This window comes from Benincasa hispida, chromosome 9 (genome assembly GCF_027475165.1).
Source record: "Benincasa hispida cultivar pf3 chromosome 9, pf3_genome.v1.1, whole genome shotgun sequence".
NCBI lineage: Eukaryota > Viridiplantae > Streptophyta > Magnoliopsida > Cucurbitales > Cucurbitaceae > Benincasa > Benincasa hispida.
This window is the reverse complement of record NC_143486.1, coordinates 55662903-55678155: the sequence shown is the minus strand read 5'-3', so window position 1 is coordinate 55678155 and position 15253 is coordinate 55662903. Positions and strand designations below refer to the sequence as shown.

The 15253-nt window shown below is 39.7% G+C and overlaps 1 non-coding gene across 1 annotated transcript; it reads left to right on the top strand.

Annotated features, from left to right (window-relative positions):
• The first annotated feature begins 344 nt into the window (after positions 1 to 344).
• On the top strand, positions 345 to 451 carry LOC150033934 (small nucleolar RNA R71). Its single transcript, XR_016532565.1, has one exon. It is a non-coding gene; the product is annotated as a small nucleolar RNA R71 (small nucleolar RNA).
• Positions 452 to 15253: the final 14802 nt, after the last annotated feature.

Sequence of the window (15253 nt, the reverse complement as noted above, 5' to 3'; positions counted from 1 at the left end):
CCATCACTGCAAGTCACACACCTTGTGGTGTTTTGACTTATTGCGTTGATTTGCCCACCTTGCGTTGTTGGGTTGCTAATCGTCATTCCTTGAATCAAATTCATCATTGCGGTCATTTGATTCTGCAATGAAACAATAGCATCGTTATTTGCATCAGAATCTTTGATTCTTAATCTCTGGTCGCTCTCCCTCTAGTCTTCATGATTCTTGGAGATGCAGTCCAGGATATTCTTCGCCTCATCATAAGTCTTGTTAAGCAGACCACCAACTGCTGCCGCATTGGCAGCGGTCTGCGAAGAGGATTCAAACCGTGGTAGAAAATTTCCATTTGCAGGCAATCTGGTAGCCCATTATGCGGACAATCTCGAACCAACCTCTTAAACCTCACCCAGGCATCGCTGAGTGATTCGTCCATATCCTGTTCAAAGTTAGTAATAAGCTTTCTTCGTCTGGCATTCTCTGTAGGTGGGAAATACTTCTTCATAAACTTCTCCACCACCTGCTCCCAAGAAGTGATCTCTCCTGGTTCGAGTGAATAAGCCCATTTCCTTGCCTGATCACAGAGAGAAAATGGAAACAACGTTAGTCAAACCTCCTCAGTAGAGATGTTTGGGAACACAAAAGTATTGCAGATTTCAATAAAACTTCGAAGGTGGGCATGCGGATCTTCGCCACGCCTTCCTCCGAATTGACCTACAGCCTGGATCATCTGCAGCATCACTGGTTTCATTTCAAATCTACTTCCGTCTAAGGTAGGCCTCATGATTTCCGGAGAGAAATCATAGAGGTTTTGCGATGCATGGTCCCTAATGGGTCTATTGCAATCGTTTGCCAACAGAATTGGATTTGCCATGACATTGTTGTTGTTTGGTGCTTCATTCCTAGGCTGCTCCACTATTTCTTCTTTATTGAAATGTGGTTGTTGTTGGCGTTCTCTCAGTCTCCTTCGAAATGTTCTCTCAATCTCCGGGTCGTAGTTCGCCAGAGATTGAGAGTTCTGCAAAGAATTCACAAAAATTACCATTAACAACTATTTTGCCAAAGTCCCCGACAACGGCACCAAAAACTTGATTGCTTATTTTTGTGAATGTGGAAATGATGGATGATATGTGTTGATAGATAGCGTTGTGCACTAAGTTTTCCCAGCGGAATCCAAGAGTAAATTCCTCTAAGTTTCCTGGTAAGTCCAGGGTCGAACACAGGGACTTGTGAAAATAGTTGCGTTGGAGAATTTTATGAAAACTTGCGGTAACTGGTTAAATAAATAAGTGTTTGGTTGTTATTGCGTTAATGAAAATAATAACAAATGTGGCAGAGTTCGAAAAGAGATGGTAAACGGGAAATATGATGAATATGCGTGAACGGGTTGAGAAGGAATTCGGCTAACACTCCCTAGGATGTGTTCATGCTTTGTGATCATACAACATGCATACAATAGTAAACCACCTCTTGGTGTGAATGTCATGGCTTTTAAGGCTCTAACGTATGCGATAATATGCGATAAGTCTACAGGGTTTACACATAAACCTCTATCTCTATTTATGCTATGACAACATGACATTCACACAAATATGCGACCACACAATATCACTCCTATTCCTAATATGCATGCGATGCAAGTTGGCAAACAGAGCTTATCTCTAAGTTCCTATCTCTTGTTTATGCAAGCCTAATCTTTTGCTCTTTCGAGTCCAGATTCTAACCTAGCTCTCTCGAGACATTAGGTTCTTTCTTTAGACTCTCTCTCGAGTAACTCTAAAGGGTATTTTCCACAACATAAAACAAGACAATCGCAAGCAATGAACTTCCTAGATCATGCTAGCTTAGTTTCTCTCAACCCATTCAACTAGTTTAGCTACTCATGCGTATTAAGAGAGTGAGCAGATGTAGAAATAGAACTTCCATTGAATAGATATAAGATGAAGTACAGAATAACAATGCAAGTAAAGTAAAGAGCCTGAAGCAATTTCTTGCCACCAGGCGTCACACTGTTTCTACTCGTCCTCTAAAGATATTCTCGCTTTCACGAGAGTCAGCCCACTTTCACGAGAGTCAGCCCGCTCTCTGCTCTTATGCTCCAAGGTTCTCTCTCGAGCTGCCTTGGATGATCTCTGGCGTCACCACCCTTCTTTAGCTCCGCCGAAAACTATGCACAGAGGTGGGAACTTCTAAAGAGTTGAAGTAATCGGCTGCTTAACCCCTTCTCTGAAGAATGCGCTGGGTATTTATAGGGCATCAAAAGTGAAAGACGGCTTTTCTCCATCGCAAAGGCGAACGCGTTCGATCAACGCATGGATGTTGCGGTAATCGGCCGAATGCGTCCATCGCATGGGAGTTGCACTCGTCAAGCGATTGCGGTCATCGTGCAGAGTTACGGTATTAAGTGAATGCAGTCACTGAATTATTGCGACTACGCGATAACGCATACTAATGGGATCAACGCAAGGTTGGTAGAATGAACGCATCAATGCATCTACCTTGAAAAAATCAAAGATGATGTTGACATTTCACCTACCACGCCGTTTGCGGCAGAGGTTCAGAAAGGACTAAACGCGCCGAATGTCAGAATCAAAGCAGTCCATTAATACTGTCGACAATCTAGGCTCTATATAAAGAAACCGATGAGCAGAAATCCAGACCATCCAAGGTTTTGCCTGAGGATCGCCTAGGGTAGATCCTTGTGATCCAGACAAAATGCGTGAGAAGATGCTTGAGAGTTCTTCACCTCCTTCATCCATTCACGACCGGAGCCTTCGACCGGAGCTAGATCTCGGGAGAGTCAGCTCCACCACCCATCCATGGCACCACCGACAGCCTTGACGCACATCCGCTGGAAGCAAGGCATTGCTTCCAGCCAGTCATTTCATTTTCCCTTCTTTTTCTTATATTGTATTGTACTACATTTTGGAATTAAGGAATTAATACATTTTGTGTGCAATACATTTCTATATTACCTTCGACTCCCTCTTCATCTTCTTTACTTAGCATTTTTACCTTCATTGCATCACTTAGTGAGATTGCTTGAGTATCGCATACTTATTCATGTGGATTAGGGATATGAAGCATGTAGCAAACCACCGAGAGGTGTGCGTTGTGTGACTGTGTGAGAAAACTTTATTTGCTTGATGTGAAGCTGTAGCAATGCCTGTCTATAGGCTAACGCAATGCTTGTCTATGAGTAAAGTCAACAACAACCAACTGCCTAGGAGGGTAAGTGGTTGGTCGCATTAAGCATTGTATGCATTGTTCATTAGGGATAGGAATGATCTTGCGTCAGCCAAGTTCATGCGGTTACCTTGTCCTATGAGCGCTTCATTCATCATTTAGGCATACTTGGGAGAGTAGTCTAAAACCCAAATCTAAGACTCGAGAGAGCAGATTGGAACATATAGGTAAGAATGGGGAACTTAGAGATAAGCTCCGTTTGCTTTCACATAGCATATGCACCCTACGGATGGGATATTGTATGCATCCAGGAAGTAGGATATGGTGGTTGTATGCGGTCATCTCGACACTTATGCATACCCACCGCATACGTCCTAGTTTTGGGCTTTTAGTGTGTGTAGCATGATCGCATGGCTTGCGTTGACTAAGGTTGCCCTTGCGGTCACTCTTAAGTACTGCAATGAAAACATCTCCGCATTTTATCTATTTTCCCATTCATTTGTTTCATGTCAAGAGTTGTCGTGTCTCTACCTCTCATGCACATTCTCATTGCGTTGTCTGTTAGCTTGGAATAGGAGAAATGTTAACTTAGAAACCTTCCCATCCATTCTTTTATTCAACCACCGTATGCACATTATTGCATTCATTTTGCTACAAGTCCTTGAGTTCGACCTCGGATCACCCGAGAAACTTGCGTTCACATTATACTTGGCATGAGTGCAAGAAAACTTGTGACAGGACGCATGGTCATCGCATACATTCGTTAACGCACATTCATTCCAACGCATGACCATCGACGTATGACTATCAACGCATACCTTAAGAACATGCATCATATATTGCGTCCAAGGGATTTTAGTTGTTGAGTAATTTGACATCTAATTTCTCGTCATCATGTAGCTTCGAGCATCGATCGTTGGGGTGTTGTGCACTAGAAGATCGTGTACCTGTGGGAGCTAAGCGATGTGTTGTATTGTTATACAATAGCACTACACCAGCGTGTAGCTTTGGGTGGGAGCTAAGCGATGTGGTGAAGAGCTATACGATAGCACTGCATGATCACTTAACACAATCTTTTATCTTTGATCGGGAGCTAAATGATGCATTGAGATGCTAACTGATAGCACTGCGCGATCGTTTACCTCTATACGGTAGCTAAGTGATGCATCGAGATGCTAAACAATAGCATTACGCGATCGCTGACCTATGTGCGACAGCTGGGCAATGCGTTGATTGCTATACGATAGCACTAAGCGATCACTTACCTTATGCGCACACTAAACGATCAAGCTTCAGGCGTTAGATGATGGCACTAAGTGGTCGTGTAGTAATTGTCCATGCTAAACGATGGAGCTGCGCGATAGTGTAGCTTCCTTCGGCACTAGGCGATGACACTATGCGATAGTAAGAAGACATTACACGATCATGTAGTTTGATCAGGAGTTATGCGATAGTTGCTCAACGATCACACAAACATTAAATGATCAGGAAAAACGCATGACGATGGTCATCATTGCTAAACGATAAGACTTAACGAGATGTTGAGCATGGAGCGAGAGCCACCGATTCGACCGGTTCTCTTGTGTTCTGGTCCGATTCAGCCTCGAATGGTTTTTGACTGGTTCGGTTTAGACTTGGCTGGTCTAGTTTAGACGATTCGGGTCTGATTCAAGCTACTAGAGTTCGTTTTGGAGTGGTTCGAGCGGTCCGAAAGCAGTTCATAAGCTGTTTTGTAATAATTAGGTTTTATTTGCTTGTTTTTGCCTAAACTGAAGCCATATCAGTTAGTGTTTAATTATTTATGCATGTGATGTATGTTATAATTAAATAAATCTTGTATGTGCATACGGTATGCCATGTAGATTTAAAATCCCACCGTAGGAAGCATGTTACATGCATTGCAAGTATGTTATAAAATGTTATAATATATAGTATGCATGTTAGGGTTTCTTTTATTTAATATAATAGTTATATTAGATATTGAATACCTTTGTTGTTTGTCGTGGATGTTTAGCATGTCTAAAATTTTGTAAGCTGTTATAAAATTGGATTAGACGTTTAAAATCCATAACAAAGAACAACTGCATGCTCACTTAGGTTAACCACTTGTTTTAATAGTTAAAATAGGTCGTTAAACTTGTAAAACTAGGGTTACAAACTCAACCACTATATAATCTTGTCGAAGGCTGGGGGTACTTAAGTTGACGGTCTACGAAACACCTCTTACCTGGGGATTATGGCCGAACAATTGAGCAATGGTAACCGATTTTATGAGCATTCGTGAGCGGTGTGAGGTAATAAAAACGATTTATCACTTAGACATCACAACTTTAAAATCCATTTATAAATGTTATACTTAGATAAACCACCTAGACTTAGGGTTGCTTTTATTAGCCGAAAAAACCTAAGTGTAAATTTACCCTTAGGAGTTTGAAGGAAATCAAACACAAGGATTTCCATGAGCAGCGAAAAGATCATTCCAAATTACAATCGTATATGAACTTTACAATTACAATTTCAAATAGAAACATGCGGTTATGTAAAATATAGAAATTACAACATGCTACACATAAGATCAAGGACAAGAGCAACACACTTTAGTCGACTCATCACAAAGCTCCTTGATCACGAACACTCGATCATAGAAACACAACAACACACGAACGCTCGTCCAACACGACCGTTACACTGCACAATCACTGCACACTCGAACTCAGCGATCGCCTAGGTCACGAACAACCCGAACAACACGAACAGCCTCCACAGAACCTCGATAGTGTCGAGTTGAGTATGACACCACCAAGAAGGCTACCTTGGTATTCTCGGTGTGAGAATCCAGAGGCTGGGCTCTTTGTGGACTTGGTTTATGGCAGAAGACCGGAGGAAACACAATCGTGTAAAGGATTGAGCAAGTGGGAGATGGCAGAACCTATCGTATAGGTCGATGCCCAATCATTTACGAAAAGCTAAGCGATCGCCTAGCAAACACTATGTGATTGTTTAGCTCATCGCTTAGCTGAGTGTCTGTCGCCTACAAACACTCCACGATCGTTTGGCTAACTCCAAGCTGTCGTTTAGTAAATCCAATTTACTTGATAACTTCCCGTGAGTATTTTTTTCGACATTGGAAAATCTCAAAAAACAACAATTTTTAACCTTACTAAAATTAGGAAAACATTTTTCCTTTTATCTCACAATTACCATGAAACCACCAATAACCTCCCACTCAATTGGTTATTAGAGAAAAAGAGTTAATTATCCAATAATTAATATTATTATAAATATAAATGATAACCAACTTATCATACTATATTTATAACCTATAGTTTTAATATTTCATCTCATGAAACATACAAACCATAGCTCTTTTTCTATTTCATGGTACTTAATGTAAATCTCATTTACATTAATCCTCCACTAGATGTATCTCATACACCATGTTGATTATATCAAAATATCTCTTGTCAATTTGAACATTTCAAATCAACACCAAGAACTGATCCTCAACTGAATCCATTGAGCTACCAAGAGGACCTTATGAACCTGTAGCTCGAAGCTCCAATGGTACGTGAATAACGATCGACAGCTGAACTTTCCTTACCACAAATATATTATGTGTCCATCTTAACCAATCAATAATGCGACAACCCTTCACAGATCTCTCGTAAGTACAACTCGACCAATAACCGTTATGCCCCTATAGTTACATCTAACTCCTTAAGTACCACTGAATCCTTTAATGAACATAAGTCAATGACTGAGTCATTTCTTCCAAAGAGAAGTTGTGGCCACTATGTTCAAGCTACGAAATCAGCCCTTAAGGGAGCAATCTCTCTACTTATCCTTGCTTCGGGAAAGAAGTGAATTCCATCTTGTGTAAGTGAGTTCCCAACTCCCAGATCAGACAAGTCCCCAAAAAGGTAGGCATGTTGAGTTGGCAATCTGGCCACTCTCACCCATACTAAACAAAGGACCGTCCTCAAAAGTAGGAGTTCCTAAAACACTCAGGATTGAGGTTGTGTCACCTATGGTCATTTAGGTGAGATGTAAGTCTCTAGCATCAACGACATTATATATAGAGTTTAGTCATCTCGTGGTTCGGTCTTATACAAACTCTTTGTATAGGACACCCCCGCTTGCATGTCTCCACATGAATGGTTAGGATGTACCATCTATAGTAGTTTACAACACTTGCAAACCTCTATAAAGTAGGCCGTATCCGTAGTGTCACCAAGATCAGGTATCCCACCTTAATCCTTATACTACAGACCTATTTAGGTTATCACTTAAGGCATGATCCACTTGTATATCACATATACATGCTTAAGTTTACATAAGATAACCATGGAGCTTTGTTTATTGGATACGAGCAAATGCTAGAATGAAATAACAATTATTTTATTCATAAAACAATGTGTATCATTATAAACAACGAGACTCCGGGAGAATTAGGACACTAATCCAAACAATCTCCCACTTGTTCTGATGCCTCGGGAGACTAATGTACAATACAATATAAACATGTACAATATACAATAAACTAGGGCATACCCCAGTATCATCAACCACTTGCCCTAACAAGATGCTGCATGTCCCGCAGACCCAGACTCTCCAGATGACCCTCGAACACTTTAGCCGTGAGAGCCTTTGTAAAGGGATTAACAATGTTATGCTCCGATGTGATCTTTGTGACTATCGCATCACCGCGATGCACAATCTCCCTGATCAAGTGGTATTTCCATTCTATATGCTTACCCCGACGATGACTCCGAGGCTCCTTCGAATTTTCCACAGCTTCGCTGTTATCACAATACAGAGTGATAGACAAATCCATATTTAGAACAACTTCCAAATCGGAAAGGAATTTCCTCAGCCAAACAGCTTTCTTAGCTGCTTCACAAGTGGCTACATATTCGGCTTCCATAGTGGAGTTTGCGATGCATCCTTGCTTGATGCTTCGCCAGACTACAGTCCCTCCATTCAAAGTGAAAAATGACCTTGATGTCGATTTGCAAGAATCTCTATTGGTCTGAAAGTCAGAGTCCATGTATCCTGTAAGGATCAAATTCTTATCTCCATACATGAGCATGTAGTCCCTCGTTCTCCGAAGATACTTGAGGATCGTCTTGACCGCCGTCCAGTGATTAAATCCTGGATTGGACTGATACCGACTGACAATCCCTACTGCATAGCAAATGTTGGGTATGGTACACAACATTACATACATCAAGCTTCTTACAATAGAAGCATAGGGAATCTATCTCATCTCTTCAACCTCTTGAGGTGTCTTAGGATATTGATCCTTAGACAAAACCATTCCATTTATGAAGGGTAACAAACCCCTCTTGGAATCCTGCATCCTGTACCTGATCAACATTTGATCGATGTACGATGCCTGAGACAGGGCTAACCATTTGTTCTTACGATCTCGAATGATTGGATCCCTAGAACATACTGTGCCTCACCCAAATATTTCATTGGAACTAGGTAGCTAGCCATTTCTTAATGTTGGTCATATACCCTACATCATTCCTTATGAGTAGGATATCATCCACATACAGTACTAGAAAAGCTACTAAGCTATTGATGATCTTCTTATAAACACAAGGCTCATCAACGTTCTGATCAAAGCCAAACGATTTGACCGCAATGTCAAATCTGATGTTCCAACATCTAGATGCTTGTTTCAACCCATAAATAGACCTATTAAGCTTACAAACTTTTTGCTCTTGATCAGGAACAATGAACCCCTCTAGTTGAGTCATATAGATGGTCTCCTCAAGATTACCATTAAGAAAGGCAGTCTTGACGTCCATTTGCCATATTTCATAATCATAAAATGTGGCTATGGACAGGAGAATCTAGATAGATTTGAGCATGACAACAGGTGAGAAAGTTTTCTCATAGTCAACTCCCTCGACCTGGATATAACCCTTTGCCATGAGTCTAGCCTTAGGTTTGCACCTTTCCATCTACACCTCTCTTTCGCTTATAGATCCACTTAGACCCGATAGGTCTTACCCTATCAGTTGGATCAACAAGCTTCCAGACATTATTGAAGTACATAGACTCCATTTCCTGGTTCATGGCTTTAACCAATTCATCTTTGTCAACATCCTCCATTGCTTTCTTAAAAGACAACAGATCCTCGACCCCATCATTCGAAATAACGTTTCAGGCTTCAGTCAAACCCATGTAGCGATCCGGTGGGTTCATAACCTTCCCACTACGTTGAGACAATCTCAACTCTTGAGCTGGTTGACTAGATGTCCGACCTTAACAACTTTTTTTGATCTGTCGGTCTGTTCAACAACTCTTGTTGAACCCTCAGCAGTCTCAGTCTCACTAGAGATCTCATGCATAACGAGCTTACTTCGTGGCTTATGATCCCTCATATGGTCTTCTTCCAAGAAGATAGCATTTATAGAACAAACACTTTGTTCTCACTCGGATCATAGAAGTATCCACTTCTCGTTTCCTTGGGATAGCCTACAAAGAGGTAAACCTTCGAATGCAGTTCCAACTTCTTTGGGTTATTCACGAGCACATGTGCCATACAGCCCCAAATCCTAAAGTGGCGTAAACTACCTTTACGGACTCTCCACAACTCAAAACGTGTTTTAGAAACAATTTTTGACGGATCGTTGTTCCGGATATAGCATGCAGTCTTCATTGCAAAACCCCAAAACGAGTCTGAAAGATGAGCATAACTCATCATAGACCGAATCATGTCCAACAAGGTTCTGTTTCTCTTTTCTGATACACCATTCTGTTGAGGTTACCAGGGGCCGAGAGTTGGAACGCAATCCCATGTTCTATCATATAGTTCTGGAATTGGAGGTCCATATACTCTCCACCATGATTAGATCGTAGTGTTTTTATCTTCTTACTTAATAAGTTTTCTGATAGAACACGAGACATATGCAGCGGAATAAGGATCTAATTACACTCTAATTGCTTATAAACAAAGAACATATCATGAAATAAGTAGGAAAAAACAGTAAATTAACTTACCTTTGAAGCTCCTAAAAACCGCTTTTCCTTGCTGAATCTCGACCCGAACTCTTTCGAACCACCACTAGAGTTGACCTACTATCCTCTAGACTCAGAACCGGGTTGTGGGACCCGATGGATTAAGAAAACCGAGAGAGAGAAAAGAGATGGAAAATGACAATGGAATTTTGTGGTTTGGGTTTTTATTTTTTCAGCCCAAATTTTAGAAAACAATTTTGCAAAATGTCAAAAGTTTTTTTCATTCAAAATGAAAGCCCAATTTATAGAAAAAAACCATGCAACAATTACATGAAACAAATCTATAAAAACCTAACACCTATAATCCACTATCTTAGTGGGCTTAATGTCTCCACTATAAGCCAATACCTAGCCCACTATTTTGTTAGTGGAATTATCCAACAAAAATTTGGATTTTCCCACAAACTATAGTCAAAGGGCAAAATAGTCATTTGGTCAAAGTCAAACTTTGACCAAAAAGTCAACATTTTGACTTTTTGTGATTTTTTCCGTGTTGACTAATTTTGACCTCCCGAGTATGAATCCGCATTCATTTTCTCAAAATTCAAATCACATTTGAATATAAGATTGGTCAAAGTTCGACTTTTCAAAGTCAAAAGTCAACTCTTTGACTTTTTACATCTTTGACCATTTCCATTATTTTCGAGCTTCCGAATATGAACGTATTCATATTCTTGTTATTTAAATCACATTTAAATATTAAAGCTATATCTCTAAACTAAAAAACCCGACCACTATATCACATATACTTGTCGGTTTCTCTTTCTTCACCTAATTCGAACAATTCGAATTATTCTATCATACTGTTCTAAGTTTATTCCATATGAGCTAGTAGGGGAACCTAATGGATCTATAGATCATGGGCTCCAACAATCCGAGATTAGCTAGCTAAACTCTTTAGACGGAGCTAATCAACATTCGTTAACTAACGGGTCATTCTACTATAGTCCCATAGTTACACTCCCCTCACTATAGATATATTTGTGTCCATTTGATATAACCATGATTAGTAAGCTAATCCTTCACAGGTTGTTCGTAATCTCAGCTGGGTCATAAAACCGTTTTACTCCCAAGACTACATCTTGTTCCTTAAGTTTCACTGATCCTCTAATGAACAATTGATTTAAGGTCCAACCTATAAACCGAATCCCTCTTGGGCCAAGGAGAGGGTGGGGCCCCTTGTTTAAGACTTGGATTCAGTACTAAAGGGAACAACCTATCTACTATCCCTATAACGGGTAGGAGTGAATTCCATCTTGCACCCTATGTTCCCAGCTATCCACCTGATCTTACCCCTGAAATGGGAAGCTTATTGGGCCAACGATGATGAGCTGCCCTCATCTATGCAGATCTAAGGATAATTCCGAGTGAACAAGAGTTCATAGTTAGCTCAGGATTAAGATTAAGTTACCTAGGTCATCAATTAACAAAATAGTCAGTTTTATACATAAAACGACATTTAGAACGTAAAAAGTGACTATTTTATGGTTCAGTCTTATGTAAACTCTTTACATAGGATGCCCCCACTTTCATGTCTCCACATGAACGATTTAGGATCACATCATTTGTACTAACTACAAAGTGGGCCGCATCCATAGTGTCCCTAGAATAAGGTGCCCAACCTTATTCATATACTATAGACCATTTTGGCTATATATTTGAACTTGATCCACATTTATGTCACTACATAAAGTTCAAACTACATTAAATAGCCTCGGGACCTTAGTTTATTGGATTCAAGATTAAAATTTCAATAACAACTTTATCGAAAAACAAAATAGAATATGTTTATTAATTTATAAACTATGAGTTTTAGGACATAAAATCTAACATTTATAACTTCAGCTTCATACTCGAACTTGTCAAAAGCTTTAGACTTATGTTGCATTAGGTAGAGATACCCAAACCTTTAATAATCATCTATGAAAGAGATAAAATATTCATACCCACCTCGAACTCTAACATTCACCGGACCATAGAGGTCTAAATGTACAAGCTCCAAGGCTTCTTTGGCTCTGTAATTACAAAAACATTATCTAGTAACAGATAACGTTTCTTATCAACAAATAACTTCAGCCTGCCTATAGCAAAAGCTGAAACAACCTCACCAGTACCGACTCGTAGGGTCATCTCTTCCTGTGGCAACATGTGCCAGGAACTAAATCCTTGGTAAGAGGAACTGACATGATTGGTAGCACCCGAATCTAAGATCTAGGCAGAATCATCATTCTCTACCAAACACGTCTCCAAGACTAATAAATTAGATTTACTGTCTTGTCTCTTCTTTTTGAGAGTTGTGGAATTAGTGGCAGAACAATTGACACTACTGGTTTTGTCATCCATCCCTTTTTGCTCGACAAGTAAGAACTGACGTTCAAACAAATCTTGCAGTGAGTCCATGTTCTCACGTGCAATGACCATGTTCTCAACCCTTTTGGCCAAAACATCAGGTATGTTAGCCAAAATGTGAAGTCGGGCCAACGAATCAGGCTTCATCCATACCTCATATGCATTATGAACATCTCGCGGTGCATCAAGGGTCGGGACTTGAGGACACTCTTCAACCATGACAAATTTGAGGTCGTTTGCCACGAAATACGTTTCACACGATTCTTTCCACTGTAAGTAGTCAGTCATATTAAAAGCACTAAATGGAAATAATAACGAGTTGCTGAAAAGAAAAAAAACCCCATTGACCTACGTTAGGTTTTAGGCAAATACCCGTTGTAAAGCAAACAACATCCAATAAGGTTTTAGCAAAACTAATATGAACTGCGTGTGACATCTTGTTTCGCAATGACGCTTCAAAGGTTTAGGATAAAAGTCACCGAAGGGAGGTCAATTATCCCTCCTCTGAATTGAGAAGTTCTCAACCAGTCATTATGATAGGCCTCCAATTATGTTGCAATATCAAAATAGAAAGAGTAGAGGAGATAGAGGGAAGTCGGTGGTTGAATCGTTTAAGGACTATATTCAATTATGTTGGGAGAAGTTGAGGTTTAGAAAGAAGAAATAATTCGAAAGAGAGGGGAGTGGAGTCTGAATATCAGGAGTAAGGAAGGAGAGCTCTCGAGAGTGGGAGTTCGGAAGTCTCTATCGTGTAGAATTCATCGTAGTGTGCCGTTCATCGTCTACTTCTTCTACTAAGTGATCGTGTAGCAGAACTCAACGATCATGTAGGGTGATAGTATAGCATTTAGTAGGCGATTGTATAGAATTTGGTAAGCAATCGTGTAATATTTTGTAAGCAATTGTATAGTATCTTGTATGCGATTGCGGGTGTTTTGTGAGCGATCGTCTAGTATTACTCAACGATCGTGTAGATACTGTAAACAATCATATAGAGTTTTGTAAACGATTGTTTGGAGTTTGATAAGCGATCGTCTAGTCTCTATTTGACTCTTATCGTTTAATAAATAATTCATTCATCATTTAATTGCTATTCCAAGAGATTGTACTAACTCATTACATTAATAAAGTCTTTCAAAAATTAGTATCCTAACACATTAATATCAGAACAACTCTTGCTCTTATAATGACTAGCCATCATTGATTTGGCCAAGAGATCATTAACTTAACAATCTCTCGTAAGTGTGACCCGCCATTTTAGGCCCTAGAGATCTGTCCCAAGCAGCCAATCTGAAGGGAAAAAATTCGATTGGGGAAAAACCTAAAGCGACCCTATCCATTTCTGGGGTTCACCTTGATCTTGACCAACTGCACAAAACCCATCTGAAGGGGGATGCTCCCAGGGCACCACGAGGGAGTACAGAATGATCTCATGATGTGAACCAATGACAGAGACCATAGGACGTCTTGACACACACCCTTCACCCACTTACTATAAACATTCTCTCCGTTCACCTTGATATTAACTCATGTAAACACCATCCGAAGGGGGATGCTCCCAGGGCATCACGAGGCCAAGCATGAATCTCACAGTGTGAACATACAGGGAGAAACGTGAGTGGAATCATAGACATATTAGATACATCTCTTCCTCCCACTGAGTATTTTATAACCTAGGGTTTAGTTTACTTAGAAAAAACACGGCTAAGGATTTTAACTAAGTGTCTTTTAGGTTTGCTCAAAAGTAACTTTTACCTTGGATAGTTAAACAACTTTTGATCATCATCCACTAAACTCTTTAACGGAGTCTTTGACCAAATTGTCGAATGCTTGTAGAAAATCTATCCAATTCACCTTTCCAGGTAGGTTCCTAGGTAGGAATGTTACGTTTATGTCAACTTAAGAACCCCAGCCTAGCCATAACTCGCCTTAGACAAAAGGTCCCTTATAGATAGATTTAAAAGAAATTTAATCTTTTATGCCAACCAATTTAATCCTATTAAATCGATTTTAAAAGATTAATCTAGGTCACTAAACTCTTTAGAATCATTTGAACTTAGGTCTTTCTCAATCCAATTTTAAAACCCTTTTAAAAAACTTGAGTTCACCCTAAGTCCGCATGCAACTCTTTCTTATCGATTTTAGTTCAAATTTCCTTTATAACACTTATAAATGGAAACCAAAACCATAATGCTAAGCTAACACAAGCAAGGCATTCATAACGATTATAAACAGCCTAAGTGTCATGCTCAATGCATTGTTCATTCATTGTTACTTCTTTTATATCACATTTATACAAAACAACAATGAAACAAGCACAACGTGCTTCCATTCACCGTTAGACTATAACACTTATAGTAAAGGATGATGCATGATAATGCTCACTGCATGCAAAATATAACTATTATATTTCAAGATGCATGCACATGCTTTCAAGCAATTTCTTCATGCAATATTATAACATTTATAATACATGATGCATGAATAATTGCACAACCTAAGGTGGGTTTTAAACTATATGTCAAACATTTTGCCATATAAGCACCATAAATCACATGTATAATAAACAAATGTTGATGCGGGTAAAATAGCCTTAAATTCACAAAATTAAAGCTAACTATTACAAAAAACAAGAAGTCTCTGGTTCAAAAAGGCGAACCGGGTCTTGAACCGTCTGGGTGAAAGAACGCGTCTCCAACCATCGTGT